Here is a 12,023-nt window from a genome sequence, read left to right as displayed (position 1 = left end):
TCTCGGGATTAGTTCAGCAGCACAATCATATCATTAAGGACCCAAGCTCTTTTTGTGCCTGCTCTCTAACATCATGTTCATGTTGGCTTTTATCTCCAGGCTTGTCATCTCTAGATTGCAATGCGGCTGCCACAGCTCCAGAAATCACATCCTCAGAGGTCATTGTACAAGCAGGAAGGGAGGAAAAGGCACCACTGCTCCCATTTTTATGAAGGAGAAAAATCTTTCCCAGACTGCCCCCCACTCCATAGAATCTCCCTTATTGGCCAGAAAATGGTCACGTGCCCATTGGAGACCAGTCACTGACAAAAGAAAATGGTATTGCCACAGTTCATTAATTATGAGTCACGCCCAAGCAAAATAGGAGTTCTGTTTCAGAGGAGAAAGAGGGAATAGTTGTTAAGTAGGCACCCCAACAGTGTCTGCCACATGCCTTAACCAAGAATAAGTTATATTGACTCTTTTTTTTAATTTATTTTATTTATGTATTTTTGGCTGCATTGGGTCTTCGTTGCTGCGCGCAGGCTTTCTCTAGTTGTGATGAACGGGGGCTACTCTTCATTGCGGTGCACGGGCTTCTCATTGCCGTGGCTTCTCTCATTGCGGAGCACGGGCTCTAGGCATGTGGGCTCCAGTAGTTGTGGCATGTGGGCTCAATAGTTGTGGCTCACGGGCTCTAGAGCGCACGCTCAGTAGTTGTGGTGCACAGGCTTAGTTGCTCCGTGGCATGTGAGATCTTTCTGGAGCAGGGCTTGAGCCCATGTCCCCTGCATTGGTAGGCGGATTCTTAACCACTGTGCCACCAGGGAAGCCCATTATATTAACTCTTAACAAAACTGCAGTGATCAGGAGCTTGAGCTCTGGAGTCAGACTGGAAATCTCAGCTTTTCTACTTACTAGCTCTGTGATCTTGAGTAAACTTTAATCTTACCTAGCCTCGGTTTCCTTATCCACAAAATGGTTATAATAAGAGTACTCACCTGAGTTGTGAGAACTGAATGGCGCTATTTGAGTCAAGCAAGCACTTAACATGTGGTCATATAAACGAACACTCAAGTGACTTTAGTTTGTGCTAAATAGTAATATTTGTGACAAGGCCAAAGGCATTGCTAAATCACCTTTATAACTCTGTAAATATTCAACTCACTCATCTTAGTAAGCTTAGGTTCAGTTTTAAAATAGTCTAGAAATAAGCTGCCCACCCCAGTGAATTAATTCTGGTAGGATACGATTCTGGAAATTACTACATAATTAAAGGAGTCATATTGCAAATGTCTATCTCTAAAATGGCACCTAACCAAATAATCAGATCATATCCGTATTTATCATTGTTTCCCAAACCTAATGGTTGGCTTGATAGTTGTGATTTCCATAGGGGAATATTAATAAGCTAAATAATATGGAACCTGGTTTAACAACAATAAATGATACAGTTGAATATGATGATCTCCAAGGTTTCTTTGGGCTACCTCTATCCATCTAATCTATGGAGATAAAGATAGGTGTGTTTCAATATGCAGAACACATGAATTAGGTCCCAAGATGGCTACAGTGGCTCCCAATAACAATATCCAATGACTGAAAGGAGTGTCTCTCCCTTCCTCATTTCATTTTAGTAGATCAAGGAAACCTTTCCCCAAAGGCCCCAGCAACACTTTCCCTCCAGCTCATTGGCTGGACTTGCCCAAATGCCCTTTCCTAAACTAAAGATGCAAAGGGTAATGAAATACTTTTATCCAGTTTGCCCCTCTAGTGCTCAGAGGGGGATCCAGTGTCTCGTAAGCTGTATGGCTGCACAATACCTGAACACAGTTTGGCGGGGAGGAGGTCTTTTAGCAAATATGAAGGGGAGAGATTGCTCGATTTGCTTCTAATTTACATACACTCACAGACACATACACTGTTTGACAAGGTGGAAAGTTTTGTTTTATAATATTGCCGACTGTTCCTAATGAGAGTTAAGTATACCCTGTAAGTGGAAAACTTCAGAATGGCAAGTATAAATTCTCAAATTTTCTCAGATGACCCATGCTTAGTTACTCCTTTGTACAAGCAGAGATGCATCATATTGAGGTTTGTGTGCTGACAGCTCCAGGGAAATCACTCACATCAGAGTCTCTGTGAATAGTGCCCCTGGAGTCGTGTGTGGCACTGTGCCAAAGCGAGGCAGGTGTAGAGAGAAATTTTTATTTATTTTTATATTCTCACTATTTCTTTCATGGAAACCTGAATCTCTAGTAACAGTCAATCAAATCATCATATTTAAGAATGAAGTCTTTCTTAAGTATTAAGGTGGCAGAGGGTAGGGGAGAAGTGGAGTGGAAAGATAAAACAAATATTTGCCTTCTATACAGAATACAGGAACATTTATCCTGTTCTTATTCCCCCAGATGATAATAAAATCATCTTGAATTTTAAAAATTCTGATCCACAAAATCTTTCACTGCCTTAGAAAATGTTCATACTGACCTGTATTGTGGAAATTATATATGTAATGCAGCCTAACATGAATAGCCTAACTGAATTTGGGATTAATTATCCTATTGTATCTTTATATTTGATTAGCATTTTTATTTGCCGAGGCCTATGGGCTAATTTGTATGCTAATGCTATATATATGCTCACTTATGAAAGCAAATACATGGAAAATTTTCTTTCAGTTAGACAAACTAACTTATTGTTAAAATCTGTATCACTATGTTTCATACATAAATGTGCATTTTTGCCCATAAGTGCGCTTACCTGCAAATGACCAAATGCATCCAGCCCAGATTCACAGAACAGGAACATTCAGAACCAAGTGCAGTGCCCACATGCTTTGAAAGGGGGGTTAGTTAAGCAGTCAAGTGTCAAGTTTGCCAGACAAAGCAGGACAAAGAGAACACTGAATGAAACAGAAAATACCAAAGTAAACCATCTTTTATATTACAGCTTAAATACAACCTCCTGCTCAAGACCAGCCTTGAATTCCCACAGCTGGGTGTCATTTGGATGTCATCTCATCCTTCTCCAAAACCAACAGCATGTTGTCGCTATGTGTTTTCCAGTAGACCTCAAGATCCTTGAGGGCAGGGTCCCTTTCTGATTCATTTGTGTAACCCCCATCGGGCTGGGCCCTTTATCTTTAGTGACCACTCATTCATTCATTCGTTCATTCCTTCAAGTACCTGTTATGCACAGGCATTGTTTCAGGTGCTGGTTTACAGCAATGAACAGATGTACAAGGTCCCTCCTTTCACGGGGAAGAAGACAGTGTAGGGGAGGAAAACGTTTTCCTCAACCCTCTTAGGGTCCCTGGCTGGATCTGAAAATTAAACTGGCAAAGACAGATTAATAGGAGAAAAATATAGAGGACTTCCCTAGTGGTCCAGTGGTTACGACTTCGCCTTCCAATGCAGGGGGTGCGGGTTCAATACCCGGTCGGGGAGCTAAGATCCCACGTGCCAAAAAACCAAAACGTAAAACAGAAGCAATATTGTAACAAATTCAATAAAGACTTTAAAAATGGTCCACATCAAAAAAATCTTTAAAAAGAAATAGGAGAAAAGTATACAAATTTATGTAATATAAGTTTTGTAATATTCAGAAATGAAGACCAGAAGAAATGGTAAGCCTGAGTGTTTTTATGCTATTGATGAACAGTGGCAAGTCGTGGGAAAATATGATAGGGCAAAGAGGATGAGCTAAGTGTAGTAAACTGGCGGAATTTAGCAAGGCCTGTCTGCTCAGATTCTTTCCTATTATCTGTCCATCTTGGATACGAGGATGTTTCTTTTCTGCAGGCATAGGGAGGGCACCTCTCACCTGAGGGTCAGATGAGCTGTTTCAAGGATGAAGGCCAGGGGGACAGCGAGAACTTCCTGCTTCTGCCAGTTTCTTCAAACTCCTTCAGCTTAAAATATTCAATATGCCAAATTGCCATATATTGGGGTATTGTGTCCCGAACCCCTCCAAAGAAGATATACAGATTGCCAACAAACACATGAAAAGATGCTCAACATCACTAATCATTAGAGAAACGCAAATAAAAACTACAATGAGGTATCACCTCACACCAATCAGAATGGCCATCATCAAAAAATCTGCAAACAATAAATGCTGGGGCTTCCCTGGTGGCGCAGTGGTTGAGAGTCCACCTGCCGATGCAGGGGACACGGGTTCGTGCCCCAGTCCGGGAAGATCCCACATGCTGCAGAGCGGCTGGACCCGTGAGCCATGGCTGAGCCCGCTGAGCCTGCGCGTCCGGAGCCTGTGCTCCACAACGGCAGAGGCAACAACACTGAGAGGCCTGCGTACCACAAAAAAAAAAAAAAAAAAAAGCACAAAAAATATAAATGCTGGAGAGGGTATGGAGAAAAGGGAACCCTCTTGCACTGTTGGTGGGAATGTAAATTGATACAGCCACTCTGGAGAACACCTTAAAGAGCTAAAAATAGAATTACCATATGACCCAGCAATCCCACTACTGGGCATATACCCTGAGAATACCATAATTTAAAAAGAGTCATGTACCAAAATGTTCATTGCAGCTCTATTTACAATAGCCAGGACATGGAAGCAACCTAAGTGTCCATCGACAGATGAATGGATAAAGAAGATGTGGCACATACATGCAATGGAATATTACTCAGCCATAAAAAGGAATGAAATTGAGTTATTTGTAATGAGGTGGATGGACCTAGAGACTGTCATACAGAGTGAAGTAAGTCAGAGAGAGAAAAACAAATACCGTATGCTAACACATACATATGGAATCTAAAAAAAAAAAAAAGGTTCTGAAGAACCTAGGGGCAGGACAGGAATAAAGACGTAGATGTAGAGAATGGACTTGAGGACTCGGGTAGTGGGAAGGGTAAGCTGGGACGAAGTGAGAGAGTGGCATGGACATATATATATACTACCAAATGTAAAATAGATAGCTAGTGGGAAGCAGCCACATAGCACAGGGAGATCAGCTCGGTGCTTTGTGACCACCTAGAGGGGTGGGATAGGGAGGGTGGGAGGGAGGGAGACGCAAGAGGGAGGAGATATGGGGATATATGTATAGCTGACTCACCGTTATAAAGCAGAAACTAACACACTATTGTAAAGCAATTATACTCCAATAAAGTTGTCAAAAAAAATAATACATACGTAAGCTTCAAAAAGAAAAAGCAGTAAACCCAAAACAAGTAAATGATCAAGATAGTTTCCCATAGTAATAGTACTATAATAGAAGATGAAATAGAATGAAGTGATGGGTGATTAGGAAAGGACACAGGCTACATTAGATACAGGTCACAGGGAAGGTCTGGCTGAGAAGGTGACAATTTTGCCGAGACCTGATTGACAAGTAAGAGGGAACCAAGTGAGGACCCGAGATCCAAGAATCTCAGGCCAACACAAGACCTTGGATAGACCTGTGTCTGAATTTGAAGAACAGAGGAGTGCTAACGTGGCTTGAGTCTGGCTGTGCAGGAGAGAGGGGTAGGAAAAGAATTCAGAAAGGGAGGCCGGGGGCCAGATCACATACAGCTTTTCAGGCCAAGGCAAGGAATTTGAATTTTATTCAGAGCGTAATGAGTTGTAAGGCGAGAAGTAGCAAAATCTGATTTACATTTTAGACTGATGGTTCTGATTGCTACACAGAGAAGGATGGAGGTGACAGCAGAAGCAGGGAAGCCAGGGAGAAACCTGGCACAGGAGCCCCATGAGAGATGACGGTGGCATGGACCAGGGTAGAAACAATGAAGATGAAAATCTGTTGAATGCACTGTGGAAATCACAAATTATAGTTTTAATTTCCTAGACTGATCTCAGTTAAAGAAATATGTTACAACTGTATTTAATAAGAAGCTTTGTGGAATGTAATTGCTTTGTTGAAATGTCCCTTCACAGTAAGATAAGTAGGAAGTTAGAAAATAAAAAGTGGGGGAAATTCTTAATTAAGTTTAAATTTATACAGGTTCTTTTATTATGTTTATTGAGCAGAGCATCCAGAGAGATGGAATGTTAATTTCAAGGTTTTTGTTTAATCTCTTAGGAAGGTAACATCCTCTCACAGCATATGATGCTTATGAAACAACATATATTGTTTTTTTTATCTACAGGGTGTGTTGTTATAAGAAGTGGAATTTGTTTCTTAACTTATACAAGAACTCACAAGCTCGGTTTTAAAAGAGCTCTCCCATCATGTAAAATCTTTTAGGTTCTTTGACAAGTTAGAAAACTTCAGGCCCTTGAGTCTTATTTTCTCATTGCAGACCGAAAGCAAATAAACAGTGCCTTCAGTGGATTCCAATACAAAGCACGATGTGAAGTTCCCTTTCTTCAACAGAAGGAAAATTCTCATTTACTTGGCTAAGGTTAGGTGAAGCGTTTCCAAACACACAGTCCCAAATTTCACAGTAAAAATGATTGGAAACACACCACCTGAGCTTAAAATAAACACACCCCATTCAAAAACCAGGTATTGTGGCCTTATACTTAACAAAAATATCCAAATGAAATCTATATTTTCCTTTATTCAAAAATGGAGGGTAACCTTGTTGGATCTGGGGTGAAGGAGGGAAGGACTGAGTTTCAGTCCAGAAACAGGGCAACATGCTAAATAGTATGGGTTCTGATGAAGTGCTTCTGTGCTTAGAACCTAAAGTTAATCTTAGCACATTTAAATATGTAATAACTATCTGTTAAGAGAGTATATCTGAAAAGTTCTTATCACAAGAAAAAAGTTTGTAACTGTGTGGTGATGGATGTTAATTAGACTTATTGTGGTGATCATTTTGCAACATATACATATGTATATTAAATTATGAGGTACACTTGAAACTAATATAATGTTATGTCAGTTATACAATAAATAAATAAACAACTGTCCATTCACAGTTTGATGGGCACAAAGGACAAACAGAGCAACTGGTTATATGAACAGCAGACCTTCAGAAGCACTGATACAAACAATACTTGGTTAATGTTCAAGGTTACCTTTTCAGCCTTGGTGTGTTGGAGAATGTTTACAGATTGAAATTTTCACCTTGCAAAGTGCTACAGACTGAACTATGTGTCCCCACCCCCCCAAATTCATTTGCTGAATCCTTATCCCCCAGTGTGACTATATTTGGTGATAGGACCTTTAAGGAGGTAATTAAGGTTAAATGAGGTCATAAGGATGAGGCTCTAATTCAATAGGATTGGTGGCCTCTTGAGAAGAAGAGAGATTTCCCTCCCACTTGACTCCACTTTAACTACACTAACCTTCTTGCAATTCTTTCAACATGCCAGGAATGCTCCTTCCTCAGCTCTCCCTCTGCCTAGAGTGCTCTTCCCCCAGGTAATTTCATGACCACTCCCTCCCTCACCTCCATTTGACACTGGATCAAATGCTACTTAAGCATGGACTTTACTTGACCTTCCTATCTAAAAATGCAACATTCCCTCAACTATTAAACATCCATGCCCTACTCTCTCTTTTCTTGTCTTAGTCCACAGCATTTATAACTTTCTGATATACAATATACTTATTATGTCTCTTATTTTTTGTCTGTCTCTACCCTAGTGTGTAAGTTCCATGAGGGCAGGGATCTTTGTTTTGTTCACTGATTTATCCCCAGTGCCTAGAATAGCACCTAGCTTGTAGTTGGGACTTGATAAATACTTGTTTGCTCAAGTGCTTTCCCATCAAAGTACTTCCAGATATATTAACTATGCTAGGTAATTTAATCATCATAATAATTTTAAAATAATTCGATCTTTGTAATAATCCTATGCGGTAAGTGTCATTCGCATTCCTATTTACTAGTGGGTCAGAGAGGTTACTGCAGTCATCCACAGGTCTCTCAACATTGTGTCAGTCAAAACAAACTCAGATATTTTAACTCCACATCTAGTCTCCTTTCCTATACCATGGTGGTCATTCTAAGACATTTTCATCATAAATGCCCATCAACATATGAAAGGATAAAGAAATTGTATATATACACAATGGAATATTACTTAGTCATAAAAAAGAATGAAATAATGCCATTTGCAGCAACATGGATGGACCTAGAGATTATCATACTAAGTAAAGTACAATAAGTCAGGCAGAGAAAGGCAAATATGATATGATATCACTTCTATGTGGAATCTAAAAAATAATACAAATGAACTTATTTACAAAACAGAAACAGACTCACAGTCATAGAAAACAAACTTATGGTTACCAAAGGGGAAAGGGAAGGGGAGGGAGTTTGGGATTAGCAGATACAAACAACTATATAAAAAATAAATAAACAACCAGTTCCTACTGTATAGCACTGGGAACTATATTCAATATCTTGTAATAAACTACAATGGAAAAGAATCTACGTGTACATATATACGTATAACTGAATCCTTTGCTGTACACCAGAAACTAACACAACATTGTAAGTCAACTATACTTCAATTTAAAAAATTTGACTACAAAAATTTTAAATGTGTGCATGACAAAACAATTACCATAAACAAAGTTTAAATACAAATTACAGCCTTGGGACAAATATCTATACTATTTGTTGACAAAGATTTCCTTCTTATACAGAAAGTTCTTATAAATTAATAAGCAAGCAAGGCAAAACAAACGTCCAGTGGAAAGAGGCTAAGTTAGATTATAGAAAAATAATAATAAACTGACTTTAAACATATGAAAAAGTGTCAATTTTCAAAAAACAATAAAATTCCATTTTTCTCCTAAAAGATTGGAAAGGATCAAAAGTTTGATAATATATTATGTTGTGGAGATATGACTATAAATTAGAATACTCTTTTGGTGGGTAATATGCCAGCATCAGAATTTTTAAAATTTCAATGCAGTTCCATTACTAGGAATTTTCAAAGACTTATGTACTAGCAAGTACATTGTAAGCATTGTATGCCATAGAAAATGTCTGGAATAGAGGCTGGTTAAATGAATTGTGAAATATACATTCAACAGAATATTGTGCAGAATGAGGTAGAACTTCATCTGCCGACGTGGAAAGATCCCTAAAATACATTTTTAAAGATACAGATATGCTTGCTTCTATTTGGATTAAAAAGGGGAGGGGGATGATGGATATTTGCATACACCCTATAGGCCTGTGTCCTCTGGAGGACACAGAGGAAACTAATGGCTGTGGTTGTCTCTAGGCAGTAAGACTGGGAGGCTGAAAGGGAGAAATGCTTTTCATTAAATACCATTTTGCACTGTGACTTATTATTATTTTTATAAAGTATATGTATTACTTGAAAAAAAACAGATGAAAAAGAGAAGTACTATGTTTAAAGAAGAGGAGGAGGGCTTCCTTGGTGGCGCAGTGGTTAAGAATCCACCTGCCACTGCAGGGGACACAGGTTCGAGCCCTGGTCCAGGAAGATCCCACGTGCCGCGGAGCAACTAAGCCCGTGTGCCACTACTGAGCCTGCAACTAAGCCCGTGTGCCACAACTACTGAGCACGTGCACTCTAGGGACCGTGCTCTGTGACAAGAGAAGCCACCGCAATGAGAAGCCCGCACACGGCAACCAAGAGTAGCCCCCGCTCGCCACAACTAGAGAAAGCCCACACACAGCAACGAAGACCCAATGCAGCCAAAAATAAATAAATAAATAAATTTTTTAAGATAAATAAAGAAGAGGAGGAAGTGGAGTGAAAAAGAGAGGGCATGGGGAGAGAGGAAGGAAGTAGTTGAAGACAAACAAAACTAATCAAGACCTATACTTCTGCATGCCCCACATGGCCTAGCCCAGAGTCTGAAATAAAGGACGCTGAGTAAATAAAACTCCCAAATATACTCTACCAATCCTGAGTCTCATCTAAGCACCAGTTTGATATTTTCAGCTCAGATTAACCTTTTAAAACCAGACTACCTGGGCCAAGAGATAATTGGGCCAGGGAATTTTCTGGTTCTTGGAGATAGTCTATTCTGGTAAGAAATTAAACTTTACCCATTGCTTACTGTCTTTAGCTGACATCAGGGTAAATCAACATTGGTGAGAAAAACACTATTGCACCAAAGCAGCATGTTACAAATCTGAAACTAAAGATAGACATATTAGAAGTCACTAGGACAATTCAACAACTCTGTATGTGCCAATTTTTGTGCTTCTAATGATTTAAAATTTTTTAAAAAATGAATAGCTTTATTTTCTGTTTAATTACATTTTAACTAAAAGCTGAAATTGAAAAAAAAGAAGTTACTAGGACAAGACCTACTAGCAGAAATGTCATCAGTGTTAGTTTTGGAAGAGATTTGCGTCTCAGCTGATTTCTAGATTTGGCGTGGCTTGCAGAGAGCATTCTAGCCCATGTTTATCTTGATCTAGTGGGTTAATCTGTACCAAAAGGAAGTTATTTTAAAATGAATTGTAGCAAAGTTTTACAGAATATTAATAGAGCAATAGCCAATGTAAATAGGCAGTAAAACTTGGGAAATTCTCAGGAATTTACTTTTTAATGTATTAGTGTCAAATTGGCTGGTTTTATTGAAATAAGTCAGACAGAGAAAGACAAATACTATATGATCTCATTTATATGTGGAATCTTAAAAGAAAAAAACTTGAACTCATAGAAACGGAGAGCAGATTGGTGGTTACCAGAGGTGGGGTGGCAGGGGGTTGGTCAGGGAAATGGATGAAGGTGGTCAAAGGTATAAACTTCCACTTATAAGTAAGTTCTGGGCATATAATGTACGGTATAGTTAACAATAGTATTACATATCTGAAAGTTGCTAAGAGAGTAGATCTTAAGAGTTTTCATCACAAGAAAAAAAATTCGTTAACTATGTGATGTGATAGATGTTAATTAAACTTATTGTGGTGATCATGTCACAATATATGCATATATCAAATCGTTATGTTGTACACCTTAAACTAATACAATGTTATATGTCAATTATCTTGATAAAACTGGGGAAAAAAATTTCTTTAAATTAACTTTTTGCTTAAGCTCATTTGGATAGATCTTTTTGTTACAACCAAAACAGTTTTACAGTCTTAACTGAGGTAACGATCATCATGTAAAATTCACCTGAGTAGGAGAGAAAACTGGATTAATTATATGTGTATATATATATGTGTGTGTGTATACATATATGTATGAATGATTTTTTTAAGCAAGATTTAAGAAACAAATAAAAACTCAGAAACTCAGAAGCTACTGGCCATGCCAACCTGTCTCACATACTTGCCACAATTAATTGTCTAGAAAAAAGAGTAAAGACACTAGGCTCTGAGTATTCTAAAAAATCCACCTAATTGCTTAGAATATCCCAAGTCTGAGAGATTTAACTCAGTCCCTTAATCCCTACAGTAATGATGCACTACACGGTGAACAGTTGTTCTGAGTAGTGACCGTGAGACAACAGAAAGCCATAGTTATCTCAGAGGATAATATGTAGGCTCATAGAATTATACACTTGGAAGAGCTAAAAATCACCTACTACCTACTAATGCAGGGAGATGGACTTGTGCCATTTTCAACAATATAAATTGAAATATTTATTTTAATCATTAAGTAATTGAAAATTTAAATATAAAAAAACAAGAGTTTTCCAATCCCTCTAGTGACTAAGACCCTGCAAGGGAATTTTACCATAGTGGGCTTGCTTAGTTAGATATCGGGGAACACAGAAGTTTAACAAACAACCCCTCTTTTTCTCCATCCTGTAATTCATATGAAGGGACAAATATTCTATTTTTCAAAGTAATCTTTGAGGAATGTCATACATTTTGATTCAAAGTATTAGGCAGCATGTGCAGAAAAAAATGGAAGAAACGTAGAATTAGTAGATTTTTATTTGGATCCTAGTCTTGTTCGTCCATAAATGTGCGAGCTAAAACTAAAACTCAAAAAAAGCTGATTTTTAGAGATTTGGTCAAAGTAAACAAGACGACTATATTCATCTATCATGAATAAGAATCTTTCCAGTTATAAAAAAAAAAATCTGCTCAAAATAATTGACATACAAGAACTGCTGAAGTTTAGAAACAACATTGGAGTTATATTTTTTCGGACCAAAACTATAACCTCTCAAAGCTGCAGAA

Source organism: Phocoena sinus, chromosome 1, assembly GCF_008692025.1.
Source record: "Phocoena sinus isolate mPhoSin1 chromosome 1, mPhoSin1.pri, whole genome shotgun sequence".
NCBI classification, from domain to species: Eukaryota; Metazoa; Chordata; class Mammalia; order Artiodactyla; family Phocoenidae; genus Phocoena; species Phocoena sinus.
The sequence above is the reverse complement of the archived record's forward strand: the minus strand, read 5'-3'. Positions refer to the sequence as shown.